This window comes from Octopus bimaculoides, chromosome 7 (assembly GCF_046866305.1).
Source record: "Octopus bimaculoides isolate indiv1 chromosome 7, ASM4686630v1, whole genome shotgun sequence".
Classification (NCBI taxonomy): domain Eukaryota; kingdom Metazoa; phylum Mollusca; class Cephalopoda; order Octopoda; family Octopodidae; genus Octopus; species Octopus bimaculoides.
Genome location: NC_142934.1, coordinates 48,590,161 through 48,617,394, shown reverse-complemented (window position 1 = coordinate 48,617,394; position 27,234 = coordinate 48,590,161).

Sequence of the window (27,234 nt, the reverse complement as noted above, 5' to 3'; positions counted from 1 at the left end):
ATATATATACATATACATACATGTATATATATATATATATATATATATATATATACACATATATACATATATATATGTATATGTATCATATATATATATATATATATACATATATGTATCATACATATATATACATATATATATATATATGTATATGTATCTATATATATGTTTTACATACACACACACGCGCGCGCCCACACACACATACACACACACGTATATATATATATATATATATATATATATATATATATATATATATATATATATATATATATATATATATATATATATATATATATATATATATATATATAATAGCAGTTTGACTGAAGTACATATGACTTAACATTCCGTAGACGTTTAGGACAAGTCTATCTGAGTAGATATTCGGATGAAGTGGCAAATTTGTAATAAAGTTAAGATGGCTTCTAGGATTATATGCTTCTATTCAGCAAATCAAGGTACTTACCGTCAAAGCCAAAAGTGACAGAGGTACTATTTCTTTTAATTTATTCTTTTATGTATAAAGTAAGACGGGATTTTGACAGGAATTTAAGCAGGTTGCGGCATGATATACTGAGAAACTTTGTATCGAGTGCCACACGTGGAGTTCTAAGTTGCTGGTGCGAGTCTGTAGATGAGACGGCTTTTACTAGAGCTTAAGCACATCAGGGGCAACAAGCAGTTTTCCCGTGGTATTAAACACAAGGGTGGAGTGTTTTCTATATACGTAGCAGAAATATTTCTGTAAGATAGGTATAGTTTAAGAGGGACATAAATGCTTCATTCTAAATATTTGTCTGACACAAATATATATACATTATATGTGTGTGTGTGTTTGTGTGAGCGCGTATATACATGCATGCACACACACACACACACACACACACACACGCGCACACACACTCACACACACATATATATATATATGTTTCTGTGTTTATTTGTATATACATGTGATATATGTTTGTGTATCTGTGTATATATACACACACATATAAATTGATATATATATATATATATATATATATATATATATATATATATATATACGCCTTCAATATTAAGTCAAGCGTTTATCTATCGCATTGTCATTGAAATATGTCAATATTGAACTGTATATAACCAGAGACTGTCTGCAAATCCAATGTTGGTGGAACCTTAAGTATTGAACATATGAATCATATCAAGAATATTGCATGTAATGATGAAGAAAATCGGTTAAAATGATGCCTTAATAGAAATGTATAGATTTTATTAAACGATGTGTTTGCGGAATACACATTAAGGATTTTCTTTCGCAGAAGCAGTAAACTATATACAACGCAGAATTGTTCCCGCGTTTCACTGCTGGGGATATCATATGTGAAAATAAAGAGAAAACTACTAAACTCTTTTATACTATCCAGCTTGAACCTGCTCCACGTTTTATGTTACGAATCCATCCATTTTAAACAGTTTATGTTTAAACTTATCCACTTTGTCATAAATACATAAGCACGGTTGTTTGGATATTAATCTTCCAGCGTTTTCTAAATGAAATATGCTTAGTGGATCCTGACGGTTAATAAACCCAGCAACAATAGGATTAAATGCATTTTCTGTGTAAAATTATAAACGTACTTGAAATAGCAACATCAGGAACATAAAACTTTAGAACTACAGAAATGCTATGCACTTTAAACCACATCTATGTATTACAAGAATTGACCGTATATTCTTGTTTATTTTAATCCACTTTGGTATATTAATGCAGAATTTAGAATACATATCTCTCCCTACCATAAAAAACGATGCAAATAAGCTAGCGCCATAAAAGTGCAGGGTTTTCATAACACAAAGTGATAGTTTATATTTATCTATTGCAAAGACATGATAATGTTTACACAAGTTCCTTCAACGTCATTATTTAATCTTGTATATATAAATATTAGAGTGGTAAAAAAAAGTGAACCGCAACATGTATCAATATTGTTGAAATGATATATAGGTTATATATATTTATGTGTATGAGTTTGCGTGTATTTGCGTGTGTGTGTGTGTGTATGTGTGTGTGTGTGTGTGTGTGTATGTGTGTATGTTTATGTGCGTGTCTGAGCATCTGTGTATGTACGTGTGCTTACTGTGTGTTGCTATCATTTTTAAGTGAAAGAAAAAAAATTGAAAACAAACGAAAGCAATATTTTAATATGTTCCGTATTTTTATCAATGAAAACAAGCAAACTCTACACACACTGGTTTGTCGTTCGTCAGTCATATATATCGCTGCATAACATACGTCAATGAAACTGATGCTAAATAGGGCATGGCTCTCTATGTCGGACAGCCTATAATTTTGCTGGAGGCAGGTCACCGCATCATGTGAACCATACACTATAGTCAAATAGCAGAACAATGTGTTAAAAATTGAACAAAGGTTTTGCACTTTACCCTGCGTTTTGCTAATAAAGCATATAGTGAAATACCTAAGCTAGTGGCAATGTTAAAATCATGTGTGACTATGTGACAGAGGTTGTACATCGTATTCCATTTATCGTGACCAAAGTGCGATAAAGTTCAATGTGTAGTTCCCATATTCTTGGCTGAACAATTTTCCTAAAACCTGTCGAAAGCAATAGAGAAAGCAGATGAGAAACTCTATCAAGGACAGTCAATAAACCTCAATCAATTAATTATAATTGCACCCTTATGGCGAGGAAAAACTGTTCCGTTCTTTTCAAATTTCAGTTTGCAGCGAAATTCTTTATGCTATCTCTATTCAAGTCATCTCTATGAATACGTCACCACTAGTCGTTGTTGTTTACGAATTTATTTGCTACGCCATTTTCAAAGATATTGAATGACAGCAAACTAAACTTCCTTGAGACACCAAGCTAAATTTATACGCGTTTGGCTTCCAGTCAGAGTCTAACTTGTCATTGCTAGCACATATAGCAAATTATTCCTTGAAATATGCTTTCCTCTTCGAGTAACTCCGCAACACACATGAATCTAATGTAGACTACGAATTCGGTGTGGATTCACGATGGCAGCGATGTTCCCTGCATGTAGTTAATCCATCAATGTAACAATTGTTCCATTAACACGCGTATGCAGTCATTCCTTAACCAATATCCAGGCTATCTCGGACTATCTTACAACTTAACTACGGTGTCTAGCCTAAGTCGCTATCATCACCGACAGCTTTCCTTCTCATCGATGCATGCGAGTGCATCGTAGTTGCTTGTGTCACAAACTCCATGTACGAGCCATATAGATGCAATTTTAGAGCTACCGTCAGTGAATTCCAACACCCTGCCCTCCCTTGTAGTTATGGTGGGGTACAGTTGGCTATCATGTTAAACTGAATGATTTCATTCAACTGTAACACGTTTCTACTGGCTGTTCCTAACATCTGGAGTCTTTTAACCTGAATAGTGTTAAAAGTGTTCGGACGAGCTAAATCTTTTATGCTTACGTGAGAAAAAAGAGGTATCTGCTGTGACATGCTTTCCACTGATCATCGAAACTTCGTTCTCAAAGTGCTGATGTGCAACCTATCATTAGAGGAAATAACTGCTTCATCCGTCGTCCGTAGTTGAGGAGTTCCGTGATTTAAGCCTTAAGACATCCACTACCGTCCTTTAAATTGAGTTGAAAGATATCCGTGAGGTAGTTTAGCTAAAGTGGCAGATGACATATGTTGCTCTTCGTACCAATGCTTTTCTAGTTTTGTCTGCAAATTGTAGAAAGATAATAAATTGCTGAATAAGCAAGAGACACATTTCTTTTCATTTATTTTTCCCCTGCATACATATATTGAATAATATACAATAGAAAAACATTTTGCAAACTTATAAATAAACAATTATTTTTATTAAATTATGTTACAAAACACGAAGCTAATAAGAGTAAAGTCAGATTTTTAAACATTTTTACTAAACCTATCAGGTATCTCCATTATCTAAATATGTAATTGAAACACATAGTGCAATTCATTAGAAATGGTTAATGCTAGATTTCTATCGTTGATATCCTTATTGTTCATATCGTTTTTTCTTTGCCGTTGTCTGTGATATTTATTATATTTATTATTCGAGATAAGAATAATTTATGAAATCTATTTACTCACGCCTTGAATTTTCTCCTTTAATGACGTCATTACAGAATACTTCACAATTCATTTTTTACACAATCTCTTGAGTTGAAATCTTAATTTATGGATGCTATTTAAAAGAAAACTAATAATGAAAATAATAATTTCAAATTTAAGCACAATGCCAGTAATTCTGGGGCGAGGTTAAGTCGATTATATAGACACCAGTACTCAAATAGTACTTATTTCATCGAACCCGATAGGATGAAAGGCGAAGTTGACCTCGGCAGAATTTGAACTCAGAACATAAAAACGTATGAAAAACTGATAAGCATCTCTCCTGGCGTGCTAACGATTCTTCTAGCCCACTGCCTTACTACTACTACTACTACTACTACTACTACTAATAATAATAATAATAATAATAATAATAATAATAATAATAATAATAATAATAATAATAATGAAGAAAAAAAATGCTTTCTAATTGATGTATCAATACCAGCAGATGACAACGTTTCTCGAAAAGAAATGGAAAAAACTTTCAAAATACAAAGACCTTGAAATAGAGATAACTCGAATGTGGAGTCTAAAAACAGAAACAATTCCTATTATAGTTGGTGTCTTAGGTATAATAAAAAAATATTCAGACAAATACATAACAAAAATAGCAGGACTTACAAATATATATAACATACAGAAAATTGCACTACTGGGTACTGCACACATTCTACGCAAAACACTTTCAATACAGTAAACATAAGAGCACCACAGCAAACCACAGCACATACCCAAGGCGCACAGAGCTGCGCTCGGTAGTGAAGTGAAAGCACGTTATAAAAATAAAACTACTGAACAATAATAATAATAATAATAATAATAATAATAATAATAATAATAATAATTTCAGCGAAAGTGGAATGGCAGGATATTGCATTGCAGGAACTTACCGTAGCTCTAACGAAAGCTCATAAGTCGAAGTCTCCTGGATATGAAAAACCCACACAAAGTTCTGATTTTATGGCCTCTCATCGTTACATTGCCAGTTAAATGGATGTTTCTCTGATATCATCAGAAACCCCGAGAATATTCCATACTGGCTCTTATTATGGATGACATACCTACACCCTAAAATGAGCGAAACAAAGAACCAAAAAACTATAGGCTGATCACTTGTAGGATAGCTATGTATAAAATACTTATATCTATTTTCGCCGAAAGGATATACCATTTCTCGATCAAAACTATACCCTTCCTCTTAAATAAAATGGGTGCAAAAAACTCATACTGATGCAAAGAGCAGCTATTAACAAATCGTGTGATAGTCGAAATTTACCCATCAAAAATCAATATCTTAGTAGAGCATGTATTGACTCTCGTAACGCGTTGAACAGAGATCGGCATACTTGGATATTCAAAGGTACTAAATATATACAAGATCTTTCCTTTCATAAAAGTCTTTCGTCCACTTAGTATGGGACTTGGAACACGCAGCTGTTTCTCAAACTTATGAAAGGCTTGGATGTATCTCAATTCATGAAAATAGATCGCGAAGTATTCCAAGGTGGTTCACTCTCCCCTAAATTTTCTTCTGTTTTTTCGTTAGTCCCTTGTCCCACAAGTCAAACAGAACAAATTACTGATACGAACGGATTGAGAAGATTACCTCTCAGTTGTTCCACAAGGATGATATGAAACTATAATCAAAAGACCAAAGTTACTTCAAAGGGTTAATAATAGCTATGAAAAAAATCTGTGATGACATCAATATGGAATTTGGCCCTAGTTAGGCGTGCAAAAGTTACATTCAAATGCTGTAAACTACAGCTCAAAGGGAAGGGATTCAACATGTGTGAATGAAAGAAAAGACCAAGAGAGAATATTATTGACGCATCAGAATGGCCCTGAATAATGAGCTGAACTCCAATAATAGACTTCAAGCTATAAACTCCTTGGTGGCACCAGTTGTCCAGTATAGCCTTAATGTCATAATTGGGATATGAGTGAATACCAACGTATGGGCATAAAGACCAGGAAACTGCTGACATTAAACAGGATGTCAAGAATTCCCATAGCATGACATGAGTAATGCCTCGAATGAGTTGAGGAAACTGATGAGGATATGAAAAGAATTCATCAGACGCTGAAGAGCACTGTTTTGAAAGGCAAAACATAAAAACATTATTTTAGCGGCACAAGATAAGAGTCTCTTCATTCGGAGCTGTCAAGCTAGTGTCTTGCACAAAGAGGCAAACATAAAATCTACACTTCACGATGACAAACGTGGGAGAATCGAACCCATTGCTGCCGGTTGCATATATAATATAAAGCCAGGCATGATCAAGTTGGCCACAACTTGCCCTGGAGCAAATGCCATCACTATGACAATCCGCACACGAAGAACCGCTACGAATACTACCCAAAGCCAGTCACTGAGGAAGAGAATATTACCATCCTATAGGATTATAGGATACATGCAGACAGTCAAAATATGCTAACAGGCTAAACATTATCATCAAAGATCTAAGACAAAACAAAACGCACCTGTTAATTGATATGACGGTATATGATGGTAGAAACATCTTAGTAAAAGAATTTGAAAACCTATCCAAATACAAGGACCTTGAGTTTGAGATACCTAAGGTGTGGCAATTAAAACCCATAGCTTTTTCCTTTTTTACAGTTGCTCTGAAAATGGTCAAGAAGGATAAAAACAAATGTTTTAACCAGCTTCCATGGAAACCAACAACCTACAAGGTTCGAATATTTCTGCTGACATCAACTGCTCACCTTCTCATGAGGTATCTCTATCTGATCTATATTTGCTTAGGTATCTGGTTGAAAACCAGCCGAAGATGAAATAAAATAAATCAAGCGAAAAATAAGATAGCAAAAAGTATAAGAATAACTTCCAAGATAGACACAAGATTAGAAAATTGCGTGCAGGCAAACTGGTGATTGCATCGACACCGACTGCTTATAGCATGCCTGCATTGTTTTGGTATCAATGGACGTATCTCATCATCGAACGGTGTCAATAGCACGTGAAAATGTATCTCAGCATAGCTTTGGAACATAGAAATAGAACCCTTACTTAAGACAAAAGGAAAATACACGCGCATATATATATATATATATATAATCCAAGAGAGTTAGGGTTTGAGGATCCAACCCACTAAGGGATAATATTTATCCAATATACTGCAGGGAGGGTATCCAACTGTTGTTACACTAGTTTTATACCAAGTGCAATGAGTTAGTGCGGTTAAAATGGGGTCTTTACACTAAATTTATATAGCAATAAGAAAATGGAGGGGAATATGTATTCCCCTCCAGTTTCTCATTGCTATGTATATAACCACGCGCGTGACTTAGTGGTTAGGGTGTCAGCGTCATGATCATAAGTTTGTGGTTTCGATTCCTGGACCGGGCGACGCGTTGTGTTCTTGAGTAAAACACTTCATTCCATGTTGCTCCAGTCCACTCAGCTGGCAAAAATGAGTAACGCTGCGATGGACTGGCGTCCCGTCCATTTGGGGAACACATGCGCCATTGAAACCGGAAAACCGGGCCCATGAGCCTGGCTAGGCTTTAAAAAGGGCGCATTTATTATTATTATTATTATTATTATTATTATTATTATTATTATTATTATTATTTATATATATATATATATATATATATATATATATATATATATATATATACAACTAATTAACTACTGCTACTGACACGGACAGAGGTCACTGCCGTTTACCATTACCAGCAGGGACACTACTACTACTACAACCAACAAAAAAATGCCCCCACGTGGACTATTGACACCAGTAAGGAACAATTATGAACTTTTCATTTAATTTCATTTTATTAAGTATATATTTTTGATAAGATTCGTTTTTACAAGAACCGAAACATGTTAAATTAAAATTAATTTTTTTATATATTGGCGTTTTCAAACTTCTTTATATATATATATATATATATATATATATATATATATATATATATATATATATATATATATATATATATATATATTCATACGTATGTATATATGTATTTATGCATGTATGTACTTATATATGTATGATTTTATGTACTTATGTATGCACGAATATTTGTTTAGTCACAAACAATATATAGGAGAGCATGGGAATCCAATCCCTATCATTTTTAACTTATATGAGCTGCTCGAACCTTTTTACGCAGTAATGAGCTCCATTCGATGCAAAATACTTGCGCCATCTTTATACTCAGCGCACTCCAACTAAATGGTTCAATCGTGCTATTATAGAATGATAGGTCTAATGTCATTCCGAGGGGAACTATCTCCTAAATTAAACATCACCAGTGATAAGAAACACAGTTATGCCCTCACCCCACCAGGCTTTCTATGTGTTGCCTGTTGTTCTAATGAAGATCAACTGTTAATCAGCCGTAGAGTTAACATTCTAAATTAAAGGAATGACTTTTAAACCTACAGCGGATTAAATTGATTAATTATACATCTACGACCAAAGCTTGTAAATTTACAATATGGCGACAAAAACGCTAATACTTATTTCATTGAAGTTGATCAAGAAAGTTCCAGTATGCCAACAACTACAAGTTTTTTGGTCTTATATCGGTATACCAAAAACGATGACAGTCAGAGCAAACACATATCTTCATATCACCATACATTTGCAGCATCTTCATAAAACCCTCTTCTACTAAAGATGACTTCGAACAATCGTGGCATGTCACATCACTTTTGAGCACATCTGAAACCTAGAACCTGTATCTCAAAGCAAATTGTTTGATTTATTAGGCTGTTGAGTTCAGTACACAACTTTATACCATGCGCCCTGGACATTATATGAATATCAATTACATTGTGTTGCAATATTTCATCCACCAAAACTGCAAGTAGTCATGAACATCAAAAGTGATGACTGTTTTACAAATGGTTATATACTAGTAAGAGAAAAGTCCACACAATTCCAGACAACCTTTGGTAGACTTCAATGTTAATGATTAGATTTTATAAAAAATATTCCAAACACAAGGAAATCCAAACCGGTTACGTGCCCTCAACATTAAAATCAATCCTTGCTAAATAGGGAACCTAACAAGGATTTTCATTACACCCTCAAAAGGATCAAGTTTTCTTTCAACATCCAGTCAAACAATTGAGAAACTGAAAAAATGTAAGAACTGGAGAGAAATATACTGAGAAAATGTTGGTGCTGCGAAACACATATGATATCTATAGGGTGAAAATGTAATCGAATAATAAGAGAGAATTTATTAATGACAAGTAAGATATGCAGCGCTGATACGTGCGACGGTCTCTATTTTTCCCCATTTGGGGCACAAGTTTTCGTATTAAGTTTTGTATTATATTCCAATTTAAAGTTACGTTCATATCATAGTTAATTTCTTTCATGATATCGTATGCTTATATTTTAGTAGTGATATTTTGTCGTAGAATAACGTGGTAAAATATGTTTATTGACACTGGTGCATCAGTTAAGATATTCTTCTGTTCTCGATTCTGCTAACTATCATAACCTGTCTATATCATTTAAGAACCCTGTCACTGTCACTAATTAGTGAATATGGTCAGTTTTCCATTCTATAAGATATTGCCAGGTCAGTTTATCACAACGGTTTAGTATTTCATTATGTTGGCGTACGTTCTAGATTAAGAAAGCTAAATCCTCTTTTCAGAGTGACCTACCACTCATTTTTAATGTTACATCACTTCATTAAACACTTCAAGTAACTTAAATATAAATGTGATTGTAACCAGGGAAATATATTTCAGAGACCCATCCACAAGCACCTAAATTTGACGCCTTCTTTTCTGTCATTAGCTGCTTAAATAGTGGATCCATTTATTGTAGTCATTGTGCTCAGGCAACGGCACAGTTATCTTCCCGTAATCTGAGCTCCTATCTATGTATCTTATTTTAGTCGACACATGGATCGGGTATTTGTAAATCTTCATAATCAGCACGTACATGTTCACCACATTCGCTTAGGTAACATGCGCTCTATCCAGTTACTATCTTGATTATAGATGCAATTGCATCAAGAGCACTCTAGGGCACATGAGAAAGATAACCACTAGCCATCAGGGATTTCGAAGTGTTTGAGAATTGTAATAGAGTAGCAATCCTCAATTTCGTTAATGCAGGAGGCTAAAAAGTAAGGCATAAAGAGGCTTTTCCTCATCTAAGAATGAGAGTACAGTAACCGTCAGTAGTGGATTTAGTTACGAATCTCAATGGTCAGCAGACAGCTATGTTTAAATACCATTTCCACGCTGCGCAAACCCCACCATCAATGACAACCTCCACCTATGCGATACATCATTGAGGGGCTGGGACTCAAGCTGGCTTCGGTGGGGCATTGATCAATTTTGATCCATCAAAAGCATTCGATCGGGTCAACCACCGTTACCTGGAAGCCCTGCTAAAGTGGTTGATTTTGTACACGTTGTCAAAGGCTGGATCACTGCAATGCACAGCTACACGTGCTCGGTGGTCACACTAAATGGTGATCTATCGGAACTGTCTAGCATCACACTGTCGGTACGTCAGGCTTCCCACTGTCACCCCTACTGTACCTGCAGGCTCCGGAGCCACTGCTGCGAAAGTTGGAACAATTGAGAGGCATCCCTTTCAAACTAAGACTCGGAAGAGCAGTATCTGCCACTGGGCACCTGGACGGTGAGAGCGGTGCTGTCAGATGGTGTCGTCGAACGCTGGACCGACGGACCAGTTGAACTACTCGGGGTCTGGTTTGGTCCTGACCTCTAGGTGGATAAGAACTGGTACGAGGGGACGAACAGGGTGACCAGTCTTACCCAGAAACGTGCTAAGAGGAAGCTGTATTTGAAAGGTCGCGTAAAAGTAGTGAAGGCCTACATCACCTCCGTTATCATTTATCGTCTGACCGTCGTGCCTTACCCCAGTTATTGCCTGATTAAGCTGGAACGTCTCTTGTTCATGTTTTTGTGGAAGAGAAGCGTTCCAATGGTCAGACGGTGAATCTGCTGTCGGTCCTTCTGCGTGGCGGATTAGTCATACCGTGGCTTTTGATGCGCAGACATGTGCTCAGGTTGCGCCTCCTGCAGCGATTTCTAGATGATGAATGTGTGTGGGCTCCGTTTTTCAGGTACATATTTCCACAACTCGTGTCTTTCACGGAGCAGCAGTCTTGGGTTAAACATAGACCAAGACTGGGCGCCTGGCCCTAAAAATATCGTGAGGCGTTCACTGTCCTCTACCATTCGCGCAATAGGATCGTCTGTCGTCCGAGTCTGTAGTGATTATTGCACATACGCCCGCCTTTCTTCAATCGGGTGGGCAAAGCAGTTTTACTTTGCCTGGTTGATATGGCGAAAGAGGTTGTCTGGTGGACGAGGCTGAAAGGAATCAGGAAAGGGACATTACTTTTTGGTAAAACCCTCATTGACTTTTCAAGTTTGACTTGAAAAGGAAATTGTGGGTGGAGAAGGATGTGCTGTCCTCGAGTGAATTTCTGAAAGAGCGGGTGAAATTTGCAAAAATGGCAAGAGTGGATGGTACCACTCTGACTGTAGACCTGTGATTCGGAGAAAAGGAGTTGAAAAAGGTACTAATTTGTGGTTTTCAGGGTGGTGTTGGATGATTGCTCCTTGATTATCCCTAGTGCTGCTCCTGTAAGTGGAGCACCACCCATCATAGTACTTTCCCTTATTGTACTATATATACGTGGAAACGCAATGGCCCAGTGGTTAGGGCAGCGGACTCGCGGTCATAGGATCGCGGTTTTGATTCCCAGACCGGGCGTTGTGAGTGTTTATTGAGCGAAAACACCTAAAGCTCCACGAGGCTCCGGCAGGGGATGGTGAACCCTGCTGTACTCTTTCACCCCAACTTTCTCTCACTCTTTCTTCCTGTTTCTGTTGTGCCTGTATTTCAAAGGACCAGCCTTGTCACACCGTGTCACGCTGAATATCCCCGAGAACTATGTTACGGGTACACGTGTCTGTGGAGTGCTCAGCCACTTGCACGTTAATTTCACGAGCAGGCTGTTCCGTTGATCGGATCATTTGTAACCCTCGACGTCGTAAGCGACGGAGTGCCAACGACTATATATATTTCACTTCTTTTAATGTATAGTGTGTATACTTTGTTTTTTTTATATATCATTCCATTATATGTACACCCACACACATTATGTCTGTCTTTGTATTGTCCACCTCATCCTTTGCGCTGGTAGCAAATGAAAGAAATCATTATTAATATTATCATTATTAACGCTGCGAGCTGGCAGTATCGTTAGCACGCCGGGCGAAAGAGCTTAGCAGCATTTCGTCTGTCCTTAGTTCTGAGTTCAAATTCCGCTGAGGTCGACTTTGGATTTTGTTCTTTCGGGGTCGATAAATTAAGTACGAGTTACAGATTGGGGTTGATTTAATCGTCTAGTCCCCACCAACAAAAAACTTCAAAACTTGTGCCAATAATAGAAAGGATTATTGGTATTATTATTATTATTATTTGAGAATTAGATTAAGCGTTATAATAATTACTCATTTTATGGCGGCGAGCTGCCAGAAACGTTAGCATGCAGTGCGAAATGCTTAACGGTATTTACGTTCTGAGTTCAAATTCCGCCGAGGTCTGCTTTGCATTTCATCCCTTCGGGGTGTATTAAATAAGTACCAGTTATGCACTAGAATCGATGTAATCGTCTTAAACCCTTTGTCTGTCCTTGGTTGTCCCCTCTCTGTTTAGCCCCTTGAGGGCAATAAAAATATATATATATAGGTGCTAAAACGTTGCATCCAACTATTATTATCATTATCATTATTATTATTATCATTATTATTATTATTATTATTATAGAAACAAAGGTCACATTTGGTTTTGGATTTATGTGTAGCAAGTTATTACTTGTAACCTAAAATATCCACACGTTTTCGACGGTGCTTAGAACCCTCCTGATATTTGTTGCTGTCCCTAACAGACAAGCATTCTGTAGGAGCTCTAGTGGGTAATCTAGTTTAGTCTCCTCCAACTATCTGTCTATATTCTGACTTACTCTTCCCAAAGCACCAATTATTATAGGCACGATCTTTACTGTTCACATGCTCCAAATTCTTCTTCTTCTTCTTCTTGTTCTTCTTCTTCTTCTTCTTCTTCTTATTATTATTATTATTATTATTATTATTATTATTATTATTATTATTATTATTATTCCTTCCTAACACAGTGCAGATAAAAATGTACCGGAGCATTTCCTTAAGATGTGCGCTGTGCCCATTAAGACTGCACTTTGCAAGACATCAATCTTGCACTGGATTTTCATTATTATTATTATTATTATTATTATTATTATTATTATTATTATTATTATTATTATTATTATTGTTGTTGTTGTTGTTGTTGTTATTCCGTTTTTAAGAATGCTAAAGAGGAAACACAGAGAAATAAACCGAACAAAAACTTACAGATAGTTAGAGACTAATAACTTACTCAGTATTAGATGAAAAGTGAAAAGAGATGTAAATAAAACATAGATAATGGGCTACTGTAATCTGGCTGTGAGAGTAATAAATCTTCACTATAATATTCTGAACAGAACGACAAATATATTAGCAAGATTAGAAATGAAGGAAAGTAAAATTATGATTGCATTTAGAATAGACTGTGGAAAATCTTGAATACTGAAATTCATATTTACCATAAAAACAGTGGAGCAAATGTATGTAAAGACACTGAGTACTTGAAATTCTCCACTATATGATTATAAGTAAATTCATTAAATGAATTTATTTATAATCCGATATATGGAACAAGCAATGCAAACATGTTTTCCGCCTGCAATTAAATGTACAAATACCAAATACAGGTATACCAAATATACGTTGAATAATTGTAGGGAGGAATTAGCTAAAAAAACAATAGAAATTAATAAAAGTTAAACGCTAAATTAATAATGAGACATCTTTAGATAATAAGAAGATTAAATTATTCGATAACCTATAGGTGAAGAAAGTGAACAAGTTGGAGTTGGGCCAAGAAATATCTCAACCAATAAGGGAAGGCTTCAACCCGATGACTGAAAATTATTTTCTGTGATGCAGGTTCAAATTCTTTCAGACTAAAAGCATAAAACAGAGCTGGATGCACTACAAGCAGTGTGTGGAGCTGTTGTGAAAAAGAAATGAAACACATTGTATCAGACGGATCACTATTATCAGAGAAAGAATAAATTTTAAACCTTGACTACCCTAGGTTTGCGCTCATACTGGGAAAGAATTCCAGAGCCCCACCATTCAGTAAAGGAAGGAATGGACATAGTGACAATTCCTCTGCTTCAGTATCAGAGTTAACATTGTAATGTTTTCTGGAGAAGAAATATAGCATGAATTCGTAAAATTTACAATCGCTATCCTAATACTTGTGTGTCATTATTATATAGAGCTTATTCGCCCATACCCAACAACTGACTAAATACTGAACTAGAGAGAAATGGCATATTACCATAGTAACAGAAACAGGGCGCGGAATAGTTGCATGACTATAAACCATCAGTATCACCATAAGGCAAATGAAATTTAATGAAAACTAAAACTACAATCATTAAAAAAATTCAGCGAAATCCGGTTTTATTTGACAATCATTGCTTCCATTAATACATTTATTGAATGAAACCCCCTACAGCTATAGATGTTATGGACATACTATAAATTATTTTTCGTACATAAATAAATTAAAAATATTTACAACTGACAATGCTGAGCTGGGAAACCTACTTGAAGTTCTTTTTTGTAATTCAGTCAACACATAAAATTCAGTTTGGGATTAGACAAATGCGCCATACCTACAACAAATGAGGCAAATTAACTAAAACTGAGAGTATCATAATGGGTAAATGTAAGAAAATTAAAGCTTACATCAGCATCACATATACAAGTATTTAAGAGTTGAGGGCGTAGATACGGCCCAGAGCATAAATGTGAAAGAACAGAATATTAGGAATTAAAAGGAAAACATAAATATACTAGCCATGATACCATTTACTACATCAGCACAATAAAATCAATTTTATGTCAATAGGATAGCTTTCAAAGAGAAAAAAACTTCTCAGGAAAATACGAGAGCATTTGGAATTCATCAATACAAATCCCAAATATATTTGTATGAGAGTGGGTATACATGAATGTATGTATGTATGTACGTATGGATGTATGTATGTATGTATGTATGTACGTACGCATTTATGTATGTATATATGTTTGCATGTATGTATGCGTGTATGTATGTATGCATGTATGTAGGTAGGTAGGTAGGTAAGTAGGTAGATAGATAGATAGATAGATAAATAGATAGATAGATAGATAGATAGATAGATAGATCGATAGATAGATAGATAGATAGATAGATAGATAGATAGATAGATTTGTAGAGTAATATATAGATTCATTGAATTGTTTAGTTATCACAATATCTCCTCTAGGAGACTGGAGACTCACACAGCAGTATGACTCAGCGGAAATCCAAGGAATCACATCCAAGAGATCTTTTCATGAGGAATATATAAATCATAAAACGATTAAATGCCATGAGATATGAGAGGTGTCTATACTTATTTAATCATTTCTCATTCTTAGGATTACGACCTAGCAACCTTCTTCATGAAATGATAATTTCTGTGTATAATAAGTTACGTTTACACTTTTGCACTAATATGAATGTTTACACATAATGTAATGCAATTCTATATTCACAAATCAATACAAATAAAGGAAGCTAAATCATCAGATCAAAATATTACCACAGTTACATCAACGATTTAGCTCTAAGTAAATACAATATATGGAAGATCGAAATTAGATAAAATTAGATAAAATTAGCCTGGTATGGTCACTTAAATTAAAGATATGCTATTTCACATCAATGAAAAATCTAAGTTCCGGGAATCGTCCAGTCTTAAAGTTAAAGAAAAAAAAATGGAAGACATAAGAAGACATCAAATTAGGATTAACTGAGATAGGGATTTATTTATTTGTATTGCTGTGGGTTATAAAGTTTATTAAATGTAGGCTTCATAATTAACAATAAGATAGGAATAGTGAGCATAAGGGAATGATTTGTATTTAAGGTACTGATGTCAATGAATGACATGCATTTCTACAAATTGCAGAATATGTAAACATGGTTTAATATGTTATCTATCATTAAGGAGAGATAAACTAATGGTTAACAAGGCAGAGCTGTATTGATCGACATGGTAGAATGTCCGGATATGGTCTAATACATTATCTATTGCTAAAGAGCTAAGCCTAAATTATGGTTAACTAACACACGGAATTATTCAGTTGTTATGATCTAGATTACCGAGTTTATTTATGTTGATGTAATAATTAAGTATAAGGTTAGTTATGGCTAGTATACAGTAACGATTTATATTAATGTGTTGGCATTAAAATTAAGGTTCATAGTCATTTATGAGCGGTTTTTTGACCTTTTAACTCTATTCGAAAGTTACTGTTATTCAATGCACTACTATCATTGTGATTTCATTTTTATACCCGCAACTGTCTGTTTACTATTAAACTCATTAATTTTATATTTTTGCACGTACTTTTATATATAATATTTAGAAATATTTTATATATTTACAACAACTACCTTACTTCCTTTCCTTATCCCTTCCTGTTTTTAACAATCCTCAGGATGTCAAGTGGTTGAATAAATATATTCACCTTTCATAACTACTGCCTATTTTTCTTTTTCGCATATACATATACAAGTGTGTGTGTGTGTGTGTGTGTGTGTGTGTGCGTGGTGTGTGTATGTATGTGTGTATGTGTTTGCGTGTGTGTGTGTGAGTGTGTGTGTGTGTGTGTGTATTGCTCTTAATTACTTTCGCGACGTCTATATTTCTCCCTTTAGATTGTAAAACTATGAAAAAACCACCCATATTATTTATATACATACATATACATATATATAAATATATATATATATATATATATATATATATATATATATATATATATATATATATATATATATATATATATATATATATATATATATATATATATATATATATATATATATATGTATGTATATATATATATATATATATATATATATATATATATATATATATATATATATATATATATATATATATATATATATATATATATATGTATATATATATATATATATATATGTCTGTTGCAGCAAGATCAGAAAATTACTTAGTAGCGAACCAATGGAAGGTACTGTAAGAAGAGACATGACAAAATATAACACCTTTCTACATATATAAAAAGAAGCATGCAATATCTACCAACTGCAAAAGAAATCCATTGATTTTAATTTGAACGAAGCTACCAACAATATTAAAAAAAAAAAAAACAGAGGTAAAAATTTTAAAGGATTTCAAAATATACGAAGGTTTAAATAGCTAGAAAATCAACTTCTGTGTCATTGCCTCTTAAGTAGCACACGATCGGCCTGTAAAACATATCGCATACAATCATTCTTAACTTACACAAATCATATTTTTTCAAAATTATACGTCACATTCTAAAAGAACCCAACCAAACAATAAAGCACAACACAGTTAACAACCATCGTTCAATAAAAAATTGAAATTTATTTTATGTAATGAACGCATACCCAACACTCTTAACGTAAACAACTTAAAAAACAGAAACACATTTTCCAACTAATATAAATAACACAACACGGAAAGCACATTAAATTTCCGAATATGTCTGTGTATGTGTGTATTTTATTTTATTTTTGTGTGCGTGTGTGTGGTTTTTGTTTGTTTCTGCTTGTATGCGTGTGTGTGTGAGAAAAAGGAAGACGGAGAGAGTGAAAGAGAAAGAAAGACAGAGAAAGAGATTGTATATCACTTGGGTGTTTATGTGTGCATTAAAACATATACATTTGTGATTGTGTGAAAATATCCATTGCAGAAAATTCAAACAGAGAAGCTTCGGACTGATTTAAATATCTTGACTGTTGCACTGTTATTTTTTTTTCTGCATTTGGAGTTATTTCGGGATTTATAGGCAAATAAGATGCCTGTGTGTGTATATATGTATGTGTGTGTGTATGTGATTGTGTGTGTATTTGTGTGTTTGTATGTGCATGGGTGTGTGTGACAGATTACACGTGTATGCATAAAACTGATTTTGTTAAGCAAATCAGATGTCTGTGTGTGTATATATCTGTGTGATTGAGTGCATTTGTGTGGGGGAGTTACACGCGCTCGTGTGTAACAGATTACACATCATATGTGTGTACATAAAGCAGTGTTTTTGATTGTATTTCGAGGTTTATGGGCGAATGAATTGTATGTATACTCTCTTACTCTTTTACTCTTTTACCTGTTTCAGTCATTTAACTGTGGCCATGCTGTGGCACCTCCATTAGTCGAGCAAATCGACCCCAAGACTTATTCTTTGTAAGCCTAGTACTTATTCTATCGGTCTCTCTTGCCGAACCGCTAGTTTACGGGAACCTAAACATGCCAGCACCTATTGCCAGGCGATGTTGGGGTGACAAACACAGATACACAACTTATACACGCATATACATATATATATATATATATACATATATACGACGGGCTTCTTTCAGTTTCCGTCTACCAAATCTACTCACAAGGCTTTGGTCGGCCCGAGGCTATAGGAGAAGACACTTGCCCAAGGTGCCATGTGGTAGGTAAACAAGCTACTTACCACACAGCCACTCCTACGCCTCCTTATGTATATAAGTATTATGCATGCATACATGCATACATGTATGTATGTATGTATGTATGTAGGTAGGTAGGTAGGTTGGTAGGTCGGTCGGTAGGTAGGTAGGTAACTTTTATTGGCCGGCTCGATGGATATGTGTACTTTCGGATGGATGTTTGAATGGGCGGATAGATATTCGACGAAGTCGGAAAATACATTAATTGAAAAGTAAATTGGAAATTCAAATGTTGTACAACTAGCAAAATAGCATAACAATATTTTCTCATTATTTCAATAAAGAAACGTTTCTCTGCAAACGAAATTACACAGTAAACTCCATTCGAGTAAAACTGCATCACTGTAGGACGAACTATATTCATTCTGTATTGCATAAATATGTAAATAAAAGATATATGAACAGAATAACAACGTTAAGAAAGAGAGTAAGTACACTGGATATGTTGATCTCAAATGATGAAGCAAAAATGAATTAAAGTATTAAAGAGAGAAAGTGTAGTATATATATATATATATATATATATATATATATATATATATATATATATATATATACTAAAATATCTATTTATGTAGAACGAGACTAAAATTCTACTGATAAAGAAAATAGGCACAAAACAATGCTTAACTCTTTCGATTAATCACTGTGATAATGTAGAAAAATGCAGAAAAAATGCGGATAACGTTTATGGAATAGCTGACGCATAATAACAAACTAAAACTATATAAGTAATTGTGAAAATAGCAAATGATAGAGTGATAAGAAATAAGTGGTTATATTTGACATGTCAAATATATGATATTAACAAGACAATTGAAACATGCACTAAAAGCAAGAGGGGAAAATTGCATATACACATATACTTATGGGTGTATATATTCATATCTATATGCATATGTATGTGTGTGTATGTGTGTGTGTGTATGTATATATATATATATATATATATATATATATATATATATATATATATATATATATATATATATATATATATATATATATATATATATATATATATATAGGCATAGATACATATAAATACTTATGTATAACATAAATATAATATATGTATATGTATACATAAATGCATACACATAGAGACACAAAAGCACACTCATACACACACATGTACAACTCATTTAGTATAAAACATTTATTACTTGTAGCAGCGAAAATCTGCAACAATTTGTCGAGCATACATATTAGTTCATAATCTTGTAAATACTAGTTGCAAAAGGGAGACAATCCAAAATTACTTCTGCAGGATCAGAACTGTAAAACTATGAATTAAATACTCAGGTGACGTTGACTCTACCTCTATATATAATTGTATAAATGCTTCACGCTTACACTATCACTATGTACAAACTCTACAATCTACTCTAACACTGCCTAATCAAAGTGCTCCACCACTTTCATCAATATACTACGCAACAGCACCCAACACATAAGCAATCCTATGTTATTTCAGTTCTGTTTACTCATCGGAGCGCCACTGTTTTAATATTGGTTTCAAATTTTGGCACAAGGCGTGCAAGTTCGAGGGAAGGGTTAAGTCAGTTACTTCGATCCCAGTACACAATTTGTACTGTATTTTATCAGCTGCGAAAGGACGAAAGGCAAAGTCGGCCTCGGCGGAATTTGAACTCAGAACGTAAAGACGCACGAAATACCACTAAGTATTTATGCCAGCACATTGCCTTCCATTGACGCGTCGGGTGAAATGCTTAGCAGTATTTCGTTTGTCATTACGTTCTGAGTTCAAATTCCGCTGAGGTCGACTTTACCTTTCATCCTTCCGGGGTCGATAATTAATTATCAGTTGTGTACTGGGGTCGATCTAATCGACTGGCCCCTCCCAAAAAATGTGGGGCCTTGTGCATCTCTGCCTTTTCATCCTTCCATGGTCGTTAAAATAAATTTGCAATCATATTCAGCTAAGGATCGGTATCACTGCTTATGTTGTAGAACGTGTTTAACAATGATCTGACTGGAAAAAAAAAGAAAAACTCCCTCCCATGGAATATATATATTTACATATTTCAGTTGAATGAGTCTTTAGAAGAACACCTAGCTAGTCTTCATTGAGGGTGAATGATTACTTGTTCAAAAAGTAGTGTATTGTGCCATCAACATCACTATCTCATCTGTGACCATCTTCAGTCCAGTAGCAAGACAAGATTAGTAGCGTTGGAGAAGGAGATGGATGCACAGGACGATCAAGATGGCTTTCATGGCACAACATTCTCTCTGCATCCTACAATGCGTTGGTGCAGCCGCTTTCTCCTCCGTTGATTCCCGTTGGTTTTTCTCCATAGGATACGCTGGATCCAGTCTTCTTACGCATTGGTAGACAAGCCATAATATGTCAATTAACCGTTAGTGAGGTTCTGACAGTTGCTACTACACAGTGTCAGAGTAAAACTGGGAAAAATATTGGCCTCACAATCTTCAAAAGATGGGATTTTTCGATCCAGGGCCCAACCAGTGGATGCAGTTTAATGTCATACTCATTATGGCTTTAACCGTCCATAGCGACACATAGATTAAGAGATGGCTCCTTGTTTTTTTCAATATATTTCAGGAGAAGTAAGACGCGATAACGTGATCCAGTTTAAAGAACGAGGGATGAAGACGATGAATTCAAACAATTTCACCCTTTCGAAGAAAGATCTTGGCGTGGTACTGTTTGGAGAATGCAAATTGAGTTACTGGAAATTTGGCTTCCAGGTCGTTTTACTAATCAGATTCTTGATTGTCCGGTTCAGGAAACTGGGAGGCAGCAAGACACCGAGCTTGGGGCGAGTTGCAACCGGAATATTTCGGAAATAGCAGCTTATATTTCTTACTAAGTATGTTGCTGATTCTGCAAAGGACTGATTCTCTCAGTTGTTCTCTACTTTTGCAGCTACGCAATGTAAAATATTCTCATGTGAATCTTAGTTTATTTTATGTTAATCGCTTTTCTTATTGGATATTAAAATGTTATGAATATTCTTTATTTATCTGCTATAAACGGTACGTTAACCCAGGTAAACCTCATTGTCAGAGTTCTTCGGCATGATTCTGTACTTGCGCTATTTTTTGAATGTGGGAATAGCATAAATGCATGTGTATTATGCCATAGTTTACTCCGTTCCCTTCTCGCTTCGTCGTAAGTTTTGAAACGCATGCACACATTGCTCTAGCCTGATCAATTTAGAAAATATTTGTGGATACATTAGCAAAAAACACATCTAATTGTTTATAGGGTTTAATAGAAATAATTAAAAATCCAGAGGTATGCGACCTTCCACCTTGCCGATTATTAAAGACCAAAGAGACTTGTCCTTTAGTCAGATACTTCGGTTTCAGACCTTGATTTTCTTTCTATGAATCTGTGAGGTCACATGTTTTCTTGCCCTCTTTACGCTATCGACACTGCACGTTCTGAAAGTCTAGTCTTAGTTGTTCAAATCAAATTTCAATGCATGCTTTTGCGCATCTGATGTTGTTGAACTTGTCGTTGTTAAGTGTATCACTCAAATTGACATTCTTAAGCGCTGAAATATTATTACAATGAATGAGGGTTGCTGTGTAATTAAAGAATTTCTGTTTTTGTTATCCTCTATGTTGTTTACTTTACTTCAACGAGACATTTCTCCTGTGAGAAAACATCTTGTACTTGATGTAAACAAAAGTAAAGTAGAATTATCTCCAAAAGCATCAGTCCTTATATCTTCCAGTTATTTTGTTGTTTCTATTATCGATTCACTTTTAATTGCAGCCATTTTGTGCTTATTGTTCATGCTGTAGTTCATGTCGTTCGTTTTGTTAACAAGTTGTTTACTTATTTCTCTGGCCACAACTTAATACGTTTACTCTTTTGGCGCAAAGTACTGGGATGTTGAATCAGACCTCTATTCTACTCTAGTTTAATTTCGTTGAAACCTTTACTCACTCATCTGTTCCACATCTGTTTCTGTCTTCCACGACATTGAATGCTCTCCCGGTCTTCAAATGAGGATTGGGAGAGTATTGCAGCTACGTTCTGCTTCCCATACGCCTGTGTCAATGTTATTTTTGTGAGATTAAGGCAATGAGATTTTAATAGTTATTTTTATTTCTTTTTTTCTTTATTGCCCACCAGGAGCTAAACATAGAGGGGACAAACTAGGATAGACACAGGGATTAAGTCGATTAGATCAACACCAGTGCGTAAGTAGAAGTTAATTTATCGACCCCGAAGGGATGAAAGGCAAAGTCGACCTCGGCGGAATTTTCACCAGTAATTCTAACTGATGTGATTCTTTCTGATTCAGCTATAGTTGTGACTTTTAAAATTATTGTGGTGCAACATACATTGATAGATAGAGAGTCAAACAGACAGACAGATAGATAGATAGATAGATAGATAGATAGATAGATAGATAGATAGATAGATAGATAGATAGATAGGTAGATAGATAAAGATAGATAGATAGATAGATAGATAGATAGATAGATAGATAGATGGATACATAGATAGATAGATAGATAGATAGATAGATAGATAGATAGATAGATAGATAGATACGCAGACTGACAGATAGACAAACAGAGAGACAGACAGACAGACACATAGGCACACAGACTGAGGAACACACAAACAGACAGAGACATATAGATATATCCTCGGTAGTTTTTTAAATCTCTGCTGGTGTGGGCTTGCATGAGCCATTAACATTGATGGCGTTACTTTCGGCAATCTAATACTCTTATGAGAACCACACATAGCATCAACATCGGAGAAGGAAAACAAGGCGCAACCAACCACACTTTAAGCGCCACCAAGCCACCATGTGGGAGCGATCGGATGGAGTCCACAACAGCAATATCTCGTAATAACATTTGACATTGTAGGTGGACAACATTAGCCTCACAAGCCAAGAATGCGCCTGTCGACATTACAGCCTAGTTGGCAACAGTTCGATGCAGTTTCATCATCCGCTACGCTTTTCCGCATAAGCGGCAGCGAATGATCCAGAAATCAAAATGTGAGCGTCAATTACTGACACGTTCAGAAGCAGTCTAAACAGAATGACGCCATTGAAACTTCTTCTTTCTGATATTTCCTTCAACAAAGTGACACTGAAATTCTCGAACACGAGAAGCAGCCATAACCGACGACAATATGTATACCCGTGTTGGGATTTAATTTTCGAGTTTCTCACTCAGTAAGAAAACCGCGGTTTTTAAACGGGAAACAAGACCGTTTGATAGGCTTTTAGACATATATTTATATTGTATGAACACAAGTAAACATGTACATATATATTTATATACATATTTACATGGATATGAGATCAGACATGAATAACAGTGCATGAAAGTTTTCTATACTTTAACATTAAATTTATAGTCCGAATGGAGTAACTGCAGATTATCTCACCATTTCAGTGTAAATGTTTTCTATTCTACTAAATGTAGCCGTGATTTTGTACTATAAAGCTTGATTCCGAACATATTCAGTCTCAGTGCGTGGCAACTTGAATAAGTGTCTTCTAATATAGCTTCGGGCAGAATAAAGCCTTCTGAATAGATTTAGCAGTAGGAAGCACATGCCCGTCGCATGTATATATGCATGTATGTATATGTGTGTGTGTGTGTGTGTGTGTGTGTGTGTGTGTGTGTGTGTGTGTGTGTGTGTGTGCGTGTATGTGTGTGTGTTTGTGTGTGTCTCTGCGTGTGTGTATTCAGCATGACAGCAGTCTAATGACTGGAATAAGTAAAATATAAAAGATAAACTTAGCGCAATATTGTCATTTGTTGAGCAGTTATGTCAACAATAGGCTATCGTTTCTTTCTCGTCCCACACCATTGCGTCCGGCTGCTTGTGCTTACATGTTATAATTTTAAAATGCTCTGTGGCTAAATCCTACACAGCACCGTTGCCTGATATATTTAACTCTTATGTATTAGTCATGTTTCGGACCACGGCATCATTTACGTAAACATGTTTGTATGAATGTTATGTATGTATGAGCGCATGTGTGCACGTATGTCTTGCAGTACATATGCGTGCGCACGTGTAACTGTGTCTGAATCGCTAAATTTCACTGCATTTTAGAAAACCGGTGTTGCTTTCTTTACACTACGTTATGTTTCATAATTCTTATTTTCGATTAATGCAGGAAATAAAATAAGTTGAGGACTGTAAAAAGTATTTGAGTTGATATGCTTAACTAAAGAGCTAAAACGTTGCCCAGGCATATACGGAGTTGAATGACTGAAGCCAGTAAGAAAATATATGAAAATATCAGGTCACGATGATGTAATATTAGAAACAAATCTGTCAGACTTCAAATGTGCTAAAAGTTTGATAAATTATATTGTATATCTCTTTGTGTATTAAGTGTTAAGTGCTAAATTGATGTTTCGTTATGTGTGGTGATAGTGTATACTTCTTTTAAAAGAAGACTAGCGTAGTTTCTCGTATATCCAACATATAACGTTACCATGGCCTCTTTTAATGGAATGAGATTAACATTTTGCAACTGGTATCCAATATCCAGTATCCAGCAACTGATCCAACTAGTACGAAAGCGGGACACTGATTTGTATAGTGTAAGGATTTTAGTCAGGTTCTTCACCTTTTTTTAGTAATGCATTCATTCTTGATAATTGTGTAAATAACTACAAAATTATGATGAATAAAACACGTCAGGAATGGTAGGGAAAACCGTTCTAATACTAAGAGCATACGATATAAGAATAGATTTCTCTAATGTCAATAAATTGGTCATTACTTGCAGAACAGAGACCAGCTCTTAGAGTTAAGAATATAATAAAAACCTATTAACAGATTATTGAAATATATAATATATTATATGTTTATGCATATATGTATGTATGCACACGCACACACACACTCATATACACACACACACACACACACACTGACACACAAACACACACGCATATATATATATATATATATATATATATATATATATATATATATATATATATATATATATATATATACATGCATATATACAAATATACATGTATGCATATATATGTGTGTATATATGTATATGATTATATATAATAAAGCATTATAAAATATAATTAACGGTCTATAGCTTCATATAACAATATTACATAGATTAATGTTGTCGTATTCAAATGGTTTCTCGGGTGAATGTTGCGTTAAATACGATGTAAAAGAAGACTATATGCTATAAAACTATAGGGAAATTAAACGATAGTAATTGCTACACATGGAATTATCAAAATAGACAAGCGTTTTAAAAGATGTGGTAATTCGCCACTTAATTAATATAATGTCTGTATATGTAACGTATGTATAAACCATTTGGATGCGAAAATATATTGATTTTTATTTAGATATAGTTTAGGGAATAAATATGCGTGGTGTTCATGCCTTTTTCAATGACATTAATTTACTAAATGAACTGAAATAATTTTAATCAGGAATCAGATTTGTCCATCGAAGAGAATTACGGACATCTTGAAACCCTCCTACATACATACAATGGAAGAACAAGTATTGATTAATAAAATGCGTAAGAGATCGTGTATTCTGTCAACGGCAGCAGACCATTAAGTTTACTTCAATAATATATCTGGCAGTGTTTTAGTAACACCGGTGGGTAATAAGTCAAATTAACCGCCAAAGGACTTAGCCTCACTTTGCAAAGACATCTGGTTAAATGTACTAAGATAGATTTTGAGTTTTTCTTTCGATTCAGTCATCCACACACACAACTGAGTGGAAAATACTAACTTGTGATTTTGAATAAGGATGAATGATTTGAAGCTGAAACAAAAGAGTCCGAGTGCATTTAAGAAGAATTATTTAGTTGGGCTCAAGATCTTGAAGAACGAGGCTAAATATGTGTTCCCGATTCATCCGACGTTCTTCTATTTCACCGTTCTCGTAAAAAAGCAGAAAATATTAGAAAACTTAGTTATAAACTAGTGTTTCGGTTATACAGTGATAGATTCTCACAGATATATTGAAAATCGCAGTAAATTTGACTAAATCATATAAACAACTCCTTGCCAAAAACAGGTGACAATATTTAGACAAAATGAGTTGTGTACACGATTCGGGGTATCAGACATCCATGAAAACAAACTGAAGAACAGCGTGGGTTCTGTGTAAGGTTTTTAATGTGGAAATATCACTGAGGTGCCTTAAAGAGAAGATTCTATATCATAGTAGTAGAGTATTGATTTAAGTGTATTTAGCTCAGAGAGCTCAATCCAATAAGGAAAGGTGTTTAGGCTTTTGATTATTTAACATAGTTTCCATCATTCAGAGTGTGTCTACAAACATATAATTCGATGTTCTCTTCTCCTAAATGTTTAGCGGCTGTATGTAGGAAACTGAGA